Here is a 13,482-nt window from a genome sequence, read left to right as displayed (position 1 = left end):
CTAGAGGGCTTTCCAGGTGGCACTAGTCGTAAAGAACCAACCTGCCAATGCAAGAGACATAAGAGACATGGATTCGATCCCTGGGTCTGAAGATCCCCTGGAGGAGGGCATGGCAATCCACTTTGGTATTCTTGCTTGGAAAATCCCCATGTACAGAGGAGCCTGGTGGGCTGCAGTCCATGGGGTCACAAAGAGTCAGACACGATTAAAACGACTTAGCATGCATGCATGCTGGCACTAGAGACTTTGGGGTCTGTTTTATCAAGAGACCAATAAGTAAGAAGGGGAATACTAACCAACAGAAGAAAAAGGGTTGCTTTTACATGATGGTAACAGGGAGAAAGGGCACAGAACACAAGATCCGTATGGAATAGACTTTAAAACAAAGACTGAAAAGAGACAAAGAAGGACACTACATAATGATCAAAGGATCAATCCAAGAAGAAGATATAACAATTATAAATATATATGCACCCAACATAGGAGCATCGCAATACGTAAGACAAATGCTAACAAGTATGAAAGGGGAAATTAACAATAACACAATAATAGTGGGAGACTTTAATACCCCACTCACACCTATGGATAGATCAACTAAACAGAAGATTAACAAGGAAACACAAACTTTAAATGATACAATAGACCAGTTAGACCTAATTGATATCTATAGGACATTTCACCCTGAAACAATGAATTTCACCTTTTTCTCAAGTGCACACGGAACCTTCTCCAGGATAGGTCACATCCTAGGCCATAAATCTAACCTTGGTAAATTCAAAAAAAAAAAAAAATTGAAATCATTCCAAGCATCTTTTCTGACCACAATGCAGTAAGATTAGATCTCAATTACAGGAGAAAAACTATTAAAAATTCCAACATATGGAGGCTGAACAACATGCTGCTGAATAACCAACAAATCACAGAAGAAATCAAAATATGCATAGAAATGAATGAAAATGAAAACACAACAACCCAAAACCTGTGGGACACTGTAAAAGCAGTGCTAAGGGGAAGGTTCATAGCAATACAGGCATACCTCAAGAAACAAGAAAAAAAAGTCAAATAAATAACCTAACTCTACACCTAAAACAACCAGAAAAGGAAGAAGTGAAGAACCCCATGGTTAGTAGAAGGAAAGAAATCTTAAAAATTAGGACAGAAATAAATGCAAAAGAAACAAAAGAGACCATAGCAAAAATCAACAAAGCCAAAAGCTAGTTCTTTGAGAAGGTAAATAAAATTGACAAACCATTAGCCAGACTCATCAAGAAATAAAGGGAGAAAAATCAAATCAATAAAATCAGAAGTGAAAATGGAGAGATCACAACAGACAACACAGAAATACAAAGGATCATAAGAGACTACTATCAGCAACCATATGCCAATAAAATGGACAACTTGGAAGAAATGGACAAATTCTTAGAAAAGTACAACTTTCCAAAACTGAACCAGGAAGAAATAGAAAATCTTAACAGACCCATCACAAGCACAGAAACTGAAACTGTGATAAGAAGTCTTCCAGCATACAAAAGCCCAGGTCCAGACGGCTTCACAGCTGAATTCTACCAAAAATTTAGAGAAGAGCTAACACCTATCCTACTCAAACTCCCAGAAAATTGCAGAGGAAGGCAAACATCCAAACTCATTCTATGAGGCCACCATCACCCTAATACCAAAACCTGACAAAGATCCCACAAAAAAAGAAAACTACAGGCCAATATCACTGATGAACATAGATGCAAAAATCCTTAACAAAATTCTAGTAATCATAATCCAACAACACATTAAAAAGATCATACATCATGACCAAGTGGGTTTTATCCCAGGGATGCAAGGATTCTTCAATATCCACAAATCAATCAATGTAATACACCACATTAACAATTTGAAAAATAAAACCATATGATTATCCCAATAGATGCAGAGAAAGCCTTTGACAAAATTCAACATCCATTTATGATAAAAAAAAAACCTTCCAGAAAGCAAGAATAGAAGGAACATACCTCAACATAATAAAAGCTATATATGACAAACCCACAGCAAACATTATCCTCAATAGTGAAAAACTGAAAGCATTTCCCCTAAAGTCAGGAACAAGACAAGGGTGCCTACTCCCACCACTACTATTCAACATAGTTTTGGCCACAGCAATAAGAGCAGAAAAAGAAATAAAAGGAATCCAAATTGGAAAAGAAGAAATAAAACTCTCACTGTTTGCAGATGACATGATCCTCTACATAGAAAACCCTAAAGACTCCACCAGAAAATTACTAGAGCTAATCAATGAATATAGTAAAGTTTCAGGATATAAAACCAACACACAGAAATCCCTTGCATTCCTATACACTAATAATGAGAAAATAGAAAGGGAAATTAAGGAAACAATTCCATTCATCATTGCAATGAAAAGAATAAAATACTTAGGAATATATCTACCTAAAGAAACAAAAGACCTATGTATAGAAAACTACAAAACAGTGTTGAAAGAAATCAAAAAGGACACTAAGAGATGGAGAAATATACTGTGTTCATGGATCAGAAGAATCAATATAGTGAAAATGAGTATACTACCCAAAGCAATCTATAGATACAATGTAATCCCTATCAAGCTACCAATGGTATTTTTCACAGAGATAGAACAAATAACTTCACAATTTGTATGGAAATACAAAAAACCTCGAATAGCCAAAGCAATCTTGAGAAAGAAGAGTGGAACTGGAGGAATCAACCTGCCTGACTTCAGGCTCTACTACAAAGCCACAGTCATCAAGACAGTATGGCACTGGCACAAAGACAGAAATATAGATCAATGGAACAAAATAGAAAGCCCAGAGATAAATCCGTGCACCTGTGGACACCTTATCTTTGACAAAGGAGGCAAGAATATACAATGGAGAAAAGACAATCTCTTTAACAAGTGGTACTGGGAAAACTGGTCAACCACTTGTAAAAGAATGAAACTAGAACACTTTGTAACACCATACACAAAAATAAACTAAAAATGGATTAAAGATCTAAACATAAGACCAGAAACTATAAAACTCCTAGAGGAGAACATAGGCAAAACACTCTCCGACATAAATCACAGCAGAATCCTCTATGACCCACCTCCCAGAGTATTGGAAGTAAAAACAAAAATAAACAAATGGGACCTAATTAAAATTAAAAGCTTCAAAAAAAAATTAAAAACTTCTGCACAACAAAGGAAACTCTAAGCAAGGTGAAAAGACAGCCTTCAGAATGGGAGAAAATAATAGCAAATGAAGCAACCAACAAACAACTAATCTTAAAAATATACAAGCAACTCCTGCAGCTCAATTCCAGAAAAATAAATCACCCAATCAAAAAATGGGCCAAAGAACTAAACAGACATTTCTCCAAAGAAGACATACAGATGGCTAGCAAACACATGAAAAGATGCTCAACATCACTCATTATCAGAGAAATGCAAATCAAAACCTATGAGGTACCGTTTCATGCCAGTCAGAATGGCTGCTATCCAAAAGTCTACAAGCAATAAATGCTGGAGAGGGTGTGAAGAAAAGGGAACCCTCTTACACTGTTGGTGGGAATGCAAACTAGTACAGCCACTATGGAGAACAGTGTGGAGATTCCTTAAAAAACTGGAAATAGAACTGCCTTATGACCCAGCAATCCCACTACTGGGCATACACACTGAGGAAACCAGAATTGAAAGAGACACGTGTACCCCAATGTTCATTACAGCACTGTTTATAAAAGCCAGGACATGGAAGCAACCTAGATGTCCGTCAGCAGACTAATGGATAAGAAATCTGTGGTACGTATACACAATGGAGTATTTCTCAGCCATTAAAAAGAATACACTTGAATCAGTTCTAATGAGGTGGAGCCTATTATACAGAGTGAAGTAAGCCAGAAAGAAAAACACCAGCACAGTATACTAACACATATATATGGAACTTAGAAAGATGGTAATGATAACCCTGTATGCAAGACAGCAAAAGAAACACAGATGTATAGAACACTCTTTTGAATTCTGTGGGAGAGGATGAGGGTGGGATGATTTGAGAAAATGGCATTGAAACATGTATAATATCATATGTGAAATGAACCGCCAGTCCAGGTTTGATGCATGATACAGGATGCTTGGGGCTGGTGCACTGGGATGACCCAGAGGGATGGGATGGGGAGGGAGGTGGGAGGGGTGTTCAGGATGGGGAACACATGTACACCCTTGGCGGATTCATGTCAATGTATGGCAAAACCAATACAATATTGTAATTAACCTCCAATTAAAGTAAATTTATATAAAAATAAACAAGATCCATATGGGTGCCTCTTGTATTCTCTTGTAATTATAACTGTGAGTGGAGTTGTTGGAGACATCCAACAACAATGACCCAAAAAGGGTGATTATCTTGGGTTCAAGATCCTCAGAAATGAAGGTTTGAGTCATGCCACCAAGTAACCTCCAAGACTTCAAGAGATGATATCAGAGGATGAGGGAAATTTAGAATAGGGAGTGAAGGTGTGTTAGTCAGTCAGCTTTGTCTCAGTGCTCCGAGGTCAGCCACTCAGTTGTGTCTGACTCTTTGTGGCCCCTATCTTGGTTCCTGAACCTACATATTGTTACCACTGGGACACAATCGGTCCATGGGATTTCCCAGGCAAAAATACTGGAGCAGGTTGCCATTTCCTACTCCAGGATATCTTCTCAACCTAGGGATCAAGCCCACATCTCCTGCATCTCCTGCATCTGCAGGCAGATTCTTTACCACTTTACCACTAGTGCCACTAGTGCGGAGGGATAAATCAGGAGTTTTGGATTAACATATGCATACTGACTCATTGGAAAAGACCCTGATGCTGGGAAAGATTGAAGGTGGGAGGGAAAGGGGAAGACAGAGGATGAGATGGTTGGTTGGCATCACCAACTTGATGGACATGAGTTTGAGCAAGCTCCAGGGGTTGATGATGGACAGGGAAGCCTGGCGTGTTGCAGTCCATGGGGTCACAAGGAGTCGGACACGACTGAGCGACTGAACTGACTGACTGATATGCATCAGATCAGATCAGATTAGTTGCTCAGTCATGTTGGACTCTTTGCGACCCATACTAGATATAAAATGGAGAAGGCAATGGCACCCCACTCCACTACTCTTGCCTGGAAAATCCCATGGACGGAGGAGCCTGGTAGGCTGCAGTCCATGGGGTTGCTAAGAGTCGGACACGACTGAGTGACTTCACTTTGACTTTTCACTTTCATGCATTGGAGAAGGAAATGGAAACCCATTCCAGTATTCTTGCCTAGAGAACCCCAGCGATGGGGGAGCCTGGTGGGCTGCCGTCTATGGGGTCACACAGAGTCGGACACGATTGAAGTGACTTAGCAGATATAAAATTGATAACCAACAAGGAACTGCTGTATAGCACAAGGATCAGATCAGATTAGATCAGTCGCTCAGTAATATCCGACTCTTTGCGACCCCATGAATCGCAGCACGCCAGGCCTCCCTGTCCATCACCAACTCCTGGAGTTCACTCAGACTCACATCCATCGAGTCCGTGATGCCATCCAGCCATCTCATCCTCTGTCATCCCCTTCTCCTCCTGCCCCCAATCCCTCCCAGCATCACAGTCTTTTCCAATGAGTCAACTTTTCGCATGAGGTGGCCAAAGTACTGGAGTTTCAGCTTTAGCATCATTCCTTCCAAAGAAATCCCAGGGCTGATCTCCTTCAGAATGGACTGGTTGGATCTCCTTGCAGTCCGAGGGACTCTCAAGAGTCTTCTCCAACACCACAGTTCAAAAGGAACTATACTCAATATTTTGTAATAACCTACAAGGGAAAAGAATATGTAAAAGAATAGACATAGATGTATAATTGAATCACTTTGCTGTACACCTGAAATGAACACAGTATTCTAAACCAACTATGTGTGTGTGTTAGTCCCTCAGTCGTGTCTGTTTCTTTGAGACCCCACGGACTGTAAGCCACCAGGCTCCTCTGTCCATGGGATTCTCCAGGCAAGAATACTGGACTGGGTTGTCATTTCCTTCTCCAGGGAATCTTCCTGACCCAGGGATCAAACCCAGGTCTTCCAAATTGCAGGCAGATTCTTTACTTGTCTGAGCCACCGGGGAAGCCCCCTTCCCCAACCCAAAAAAAAAAAAAAACCACAGCTATATTTCAATTTTTTAAAGTTGAAGATTTTTTTTACAAAAGCAAATGTGTGCCTATTAAAACAGTTTCTTCAGTTAAAGAAAAATGAATAGATCATGAAGGAGGGAAGAATAAATATTACTTGTAGACCCAAGATCAACCATCACAACTGAGGCGCACACAGTTTGTCCCACTAAGCTCTCACTTCCGAATTTTCTTTCAGCAAAAGGACGCACAAAAATCACAGAGATTACAACGTTGTGGCCTAAGACACGGGTTGTGGCAGCCCAGAAGGTTTCCACTCAGATCTCCTTCTGGAGAACTTGCTGCAGGAAGCATAGTTGCCTAGCATCTCTAAGCACCAACCCATTAGAAAAACGAGTGAGCATGACGTGGTTACAAGTTCTAGTCTATTTCTCCTCTTCCAGTGGGCAGTCTTTGTTCGGATGTTGCCAGTTGCCTAGTGAAGACTGTATTATAACATTGGAGTGTACTGAGATTCTTCCTACTACCCACCCTTCCAACTTTCCTTTCATGAGCATCAGACATGAATCAGGACCTGAAGGTTCACCTCACCTACTCCTGCTCCCTCTTGTGTTATTGCTTACAAGCATTCTTTCTTATCACCATTAATCTTCAACAAGTGATTCCACTTTGCATCTGTTTTAGAAAACCTGAGCCGAAACAATCACCTTGGCATGTTACAGTGAATCCTCATGAAATTTTATTTTGTTTTTATTGAGTTTATGGACTGATCTTAAGAGACATGCTATAGTTATACTATTGACTTTTTCTATCCAGAAAAAAATGATCTCTCTCTATTGGCTTAAATCTTCTTTTATGACCATCAACAAAGTTTTATTTTTTTTTTTCATGTAGGATTTGTAGGATTTTCATATTTCTTTTTAGGTTTATCTTTAAGCTTTCACTAGTTTTGCCATTATTGTAACAGGGATTCGGCTTCCTGATAGGTAACTGGCCATTTATTTCAGTGCATTGTCATGATCTGTTTACTTGGCTCCATCAGATTGGACTCCCTGAGGGCAGAGACTGGGTCTATCTTATTCACCAGTGTATCACAACTGCCGACATGCAGTATCACACTACTCAACATGTAACTGGAGTCTTACATTCTTTAGCTTGACTAATCATGTGATAAAATAATGGCTGAAGTATGTGCTATCAAAAACTATTGTTCCACCAGTATAAGTGAAATGCAGTGCCCATATTTTCACCCACCTTTGGAACAAATCCTTTTGCTACAGGGAGAATTGAGTGCTAGCTGAGCTAAGTCCAAGCCATATGCTCCATAAGGTATTTATCTTCTTAAGTGGTAGAAACAGTTCAGGGCCTTCTTCTTGTCTCCTGTGACAAGGTGGCTCCCCTGAATGATGATGCTTGAATGCCTGCCCACCTTGACTTTGCTAACATTTTATAGCAGCCTGAAATTCCCTTTGTCAAGCACTGCCCCTTATCTTCATGACCATATTCTATTCATCCTTGAAGATTCAAATTATCACTGTCATGTTAACCTTGAGATTTTTTTTGGTCCTCTAAGCTTCAAGGAAGTGCTTCCTTTTCAGAAAATACAGACAATTATGAAATGTATGCTTATAATAGGTAGGCTTCCCTGGTGGTTCAAACGGTAAAGAATCTGCCTGCAATGCAGGATACCTGGGGTTCAATCCATGGGTTGGGAAAATCACTGGAGAAGGGAATGGCAACCCACTCCAGTATTCTTGCCTGGAGAATTCCATGGACAGAGGAGTCTGGCAGGCTATGGTCCATGGGGTCACAAAGAGTTGGACATGACTGAGTGATACCTATATATATATATATATATATATATATATATATATATATATATACACTAGTTTGTACATGAGCTAAAAATGTAAATATATTCATAAATAAGGATAGTAGTAAGAATCCTGATACAATACATTTCACCATAATAATGGCTACTGTTCACTGCATCACTTTTATGTGTGAGATTTTACATGTCATCTTGTGATTCTCACCAATTTTATGTGATAGATGACATTCTGTAAGTGCAAGGATGCATCTCCAAGAAGTTTATCTACTTGCCTGAGATAATTCAGCTAATAAATTCCAGTGCTGAGAACCTAATCCAGGTTGGTCTACTCCAAATCCTCAAATTCTTAAGGTACTCCTTTATACTGTCTCCAGTTGTTTAAAAGGCTAAATACAATTGATTCCAGAGAGTGAAAAACAGCTATTCTGTCCTATTCCACACTTTTTGGGTAATGAGTATTAAGGAATTCTTAATTATGTGTATCTGCCAGGGTTACATCTTCCTCAATGCATTCATCATACAAGGTTATAATGTGAAATGCAGTTAACAGGTTTTTTCCATATGCTGATTCCCAAATGACCAGATCCTCAAGGATTTCATGACATTTGAGAAGCATTCACTGCAAAAGAAAGAGATAAGAACAAACAAAATAAAGCAACTTGGAGAAGAAAGTTTACAAAGAGAAGCTGTCTTTAATAACCATAGATCTATTAGAGAAGAACCTGAACCTCTGATACAGAAAGAGAAATATATATATATATATTTTTAAAAGAGATAATATTAGGAGTTCTTGGAAATTAAAAATGTAACTGAAAAAAAATGAATAAAAAATGAAGTAGAATTAAGTTGAGTGCTTCTCCTAGAAAGTAAAGCAAAAAAGACTAAAAGAAGGGAAATAAGGAAGAAATATTTAGAAAATTGGAGGGCCGACCCAGAAGTTGCAGAACACCACAAAAAAATGGAGTAGAAGAAACATCCAATGGAATTGGGAAGAAATGAGTCAGGATGAGAAATGAGAAATGAGTCAGCACCGAAGAATTGATGCTTTTGAACTGTGGTGTTGGAGAAGACTCTTGAGAGTCCCTTGGACTGCAAGGAGATCCAACCTGTCCATCCTAAAGGAAATCAGTCCTGAATATTCATTGGAAGGACTAATGCTGAAGTTGAAACTCCAAGACTTTGGCCACCTGATGCAAAGAACTGACTCATTGGAAAAGACCCGGATGCTGGAAAAGATTAAAGGCACGAGGAGAAGGGGACAACAGAGGATGAGATGGTTGGATGGCATCACCGACTCGATGGACACGAGTTTGAGCAAGCTCCAGGAGTTGGTGATGGACAGGGAAGCCTTGCGTGCTGCAGTCTGTGGGGTCACAAAGAGTCGGAGATGACTGAGTGAGTGAACTGAACTGAGTCAGGAAGACTTCTTAGAGCTGAAGTCTCCCATCTCCAGACTGAAAGAGTCTACCTAAAGCTCTGCACAGGGATGAAAGCACACGTATACAAAGGTCATCATCGTAGCTCAGCACTCTGGCAGGCAGAACTCTAAGGTGGTCCCCAAAGCCCCCCACTTCCTGTGTAATTGCCCTCAACTAGGGGTATGATGGATGTAAGTCTTGTGATTAGGCAATGTTATCTGCACAGTGGACATGAAAATAGGGAGTTTATCACAGTGGACCTGTTCTAACATGATCTAACATAAGTCCCTTCAAAGCAGAGTTTTCTCTGGCTGGTTGCAGAAGAAAGCAACAGAGATTGGAAGCACAAACTAATCTGATGCATTGCTGCTGTCCTGAAGATGAGAGAGGCCATAGGTCGAAGAATGTGGGTAGCCACCAGCTGACAGCAGCAAGAAAACGATCCTATCATAGCAAGGAACCAAAGTCCAAGAATGAGTTTGAAAGAGATTTTTTTTTTCAGTCTCCAAACAAGGATTCAGCTAGACTGACACTTCAATTTCAGCCTTGTGATGCCCTGAGCAGAGCACTAGGTTCATATCGTGGCAGACAAATGATGTACCGAACTCTGAACTAAAAATTAAGTGTTGTTTCAAGCCATATGGTTTATGGTAATTTGTGATGCAGTGATGGAAAATGAATAAAATAACTCTGAATTGAGGTAGAAGATCTTACCAGCTTCCAAAAAGATGGGGGAAAAATTATATGCATGATCAAGAATAGAATGGAATGGATGCATGTATATGAAGAGCTGAGTCCCTTTGCTGCTCATCTGAAACTACCACAACATTGTTAATCAGCTATACCCCAATATAAAATAAAATGATTAAAGTCTGGAAAAAAGAACAGAATGGAACTGGGCTTTTCACCAGTGATAATGAAATCTAGATGATATGGAACAGTGACTTTTCAATTCTGATGTCAGAATATTTCATCTAAGAATTCACAGTATAATAAAACTATCAATCAAGTATGAGGGTGAAAAAACTGTCATGGAATATCTCAAATACTTTTCATTCCATGCCCCTATTGTCAGGAAGCCAACAGAAAATGTATTCTACCCAAACTACAGCCTAAGCCCAAGAAAGAGAATGATGGGATTCAGAAAACTGAGAATTCAACATAAGAGAGGCAAAGATAATCCACAGGACTATGGGGACAGAAAAGGTGAAGTTGATGGCTGAATTGTAATTCCGGAGAGCAACTAGGTGAATTGGAGACAGGTTAAAAGGCTGTGTGAGAAATTCGTTCAACAAAGATAAAATCGATAGACTATCTAAAAGAATCAAACATTTTAAGAGAATTTTTTTACAACAGTGACAGTATCTGGGACAGAATTACCAAGAACAACATGTTAAATGTAAACAAACAGGCAAATCAAACAAAAGAATAACTTTAAGGAAAAGGACATAATCATAATATATGAAGAAAAGTATATTCAACATAGTATATGTGGCACTCTTGAGATTGCCTTGGACTGTAAGGAGATCAAAGCAGTCAATCCTAAAGGAAATCAACCCTGAATATTCATTGCAAGGACTGATGCCGAAACTAAAGCTCCAATACTTTGGCCACCTAATGCGAAGAGACAACTCATTGGAAAAGACCTTGATGCTGGGAAAGATTGAAGGCAAGAGGAGAAGGGGGCAACAGAGGATGAGATGGTTGGATGGCATCATCAACTCAACGGACATAAGTTTGAGCGAACTCCAGGAGATGATGAAGGACAGGGAAGCCTGGCGTGCTGTAGTCCATGGGGTTGCACAGAGTCAGACACAGCTTAGCGATTGAACAAAAACAACAAAAATGGACTAGACAAAGGATCATTTAGAAAGATGAATCCACTTCATGGTTTCAAAATAGCTGCCTCTGCAGAACAGGTGACAGAAATAGGAGTGATTTGTGACACCGTTTTTCCTGTAACAAGCCTCAGAGAACTATCTTTGTGCTCAGCCACTCAGTTGTGTCCGACTTTGTAACCCCATGGAACATAGCCTTCCATGCTCCTCTGACCATTGAATTTCCAGGCAAGAATTCTGGAATGAATTGCCATTTTCTTCTCCAAGGGATCTTCCTGCTTCAAGGATCCAACCCTTGTCTCTTGCATCTCGTGCATTGGCAGACAGATTCTTTACTTCTGTGCCTCTCGGGAAGCCTTAGAGAATGTAAGACTTTGTTAGTTAAAAGCACTTTAAAATAAATTAAAAGAAATTTGATTTAAATAAATTCATTTTCACAAAATATTTTTAATTAAAATAAAGTTTAATAAAGTAAATTTAATTTAAAATAAATTTTAAAAATTGAAAATAAATAGCAGGGCTTTCCTGATAGCTCAGTTGGTAAAGAATCTATCTGCAATGCAGGAGACCCCAGTTCTACTCCTTGGTCAGGAAGGCTTGCTGGAGCAGGGATAGGTTATCCACTTCAGTATTCTCGGGTTCCCTGGTGGTTCAGCTAATAAAGAATCTGCCTGCAACGCAGGAGACCTAGGTTGGATCCCTGGATTGGGAAGATCCCCTGGAGAAGGGAAAGGCTACCCACTGCAGTATTCTGGCCTAGAGAATTCCATGGACTATATAGTCCATGGGGTCAAAAAGAGTCAGACACAACTGAGCGACTTTCACTTCACTTAAAAATAAATACAAAAACTAAATGAAAAAAAAAGGAAGGACTGGAGGGAAGGAGAGAGGAAAGGAAGGAAAGGAGTCAGCTTGCATAGAGAAATTCCTTACTGATTTCATGTGATCTCCTCCTGGGACTCTTGTTCCTGTGAACCAGGAGTTGTTTCCATAATCATAGGCTAGCAAATCCTGAATATAGGTGAACCAAGACAAAACTCTTTTGGTTCCTTTTCCAATGCAGATTCTACTTTTTTAAAAAAGAACAATTGGGAACATAGGGTTTGGGAGGCATATTCTTTGAAACCATCATTTGCTTTAAAAGATATTTAGGGATTTTCCTGAAGGTCCAGTGATTAAGACTCCATACTTTGCTGGTGGAGGAACCAAGATCCCACATGCTGCTCAGCACAGCCACCGCCCCTGCCCACAAAAAAAAAAAAAAAAAAAAAATCAAAACAAAATAAAATATTTGAGCAGAAACAGAAGTGAGGAAAAGTTTCATAGTATAGGGGCAATGCCTCACTGACATTCTGTGGGTTTTCTTTTGATCTGTTAACATGCAAAGCTCTCAGTGAATGTGATCTGAAAATGAGAAACCAGGGATTTTCTTGCCAGAATGTGCAATTTTCTAATGTGATGTCCCTGGCACATATAATGAAGCTGCATGTGTAATGAAGCTGCCGGAGCCAAGGCAATGATATTTGCAGGATAACTCTAGATTTGACTAAAGAGGATTATGAAGAAAAGAAGGAAAATGAAGAGAGTACCCTGTGTATAAAGAAATCAGCGGAAAAACAGAGAAGGTTGCAAATGGCTTCTCCCTTCTGATCTACTTTTATTTCCTCCACAAATGGGAAAATACCAGTCACATCTTATAAGACTGTGAAGACTAGGAATTTTGATCTAAAGGGTCTAACACTGTGCCTGGTAGGCCCTCAATAATGTCACATGCACACACTCATGTACACGCACATCAGGGAGGCAAGCAGAAGGGAAGAGGACAGGAAGTGGTCAGACCCTGCTCCAGTGACATCTTCCTGTCTCTTTCTTTCTGCTTCTACTGATTCTCACTGTTTCTGAATGTCCTCTTAAAATGTCACTGAAGTGCCAATGATATCACTGAAAAGAAATGTACAAGAGGTATTCCCTTTCCTTGCAGAGATCGTGGTCCAGTAAGGAATACAGATTTGGAGGGAAAAAGGAATAACACAGTATGGTGGCTCCATTACAGCTAAGTACAAGGTAGAGCCAGCTAGCTAGAGATCCCTCAAGTCAAGGTAAACCATGCAGGGTACTTACAATGGGATGAGGGAGGTAAGAGAGAGATGACTATGTTTCCAAGACATGCTGCTGGTATAAGCTATGAGTGGGCTTCCCTAGTAGCTCAGACAATAAAGAATCTGCCTTCAATGCTGGAGACCAGGGTTCAATCCTTGGGTCAGA

This window comes from Bos mutus, chromosome 14 (assembly GCF_027580195.1).
Source record: "Bos mutus isolate GX-2022 chromosome 14, NWIPB_WYAK_1.1, whole genome shotgun sequence".
Classification (NCBI taxonomy): Eukaryota; Metazoa; Chordata; class Mammalia; order Artiodactyla; family Bovidae; genus Bos; species Bos mutus.
Note: the sequence above shows the minus strand (reverse complement) of the source record.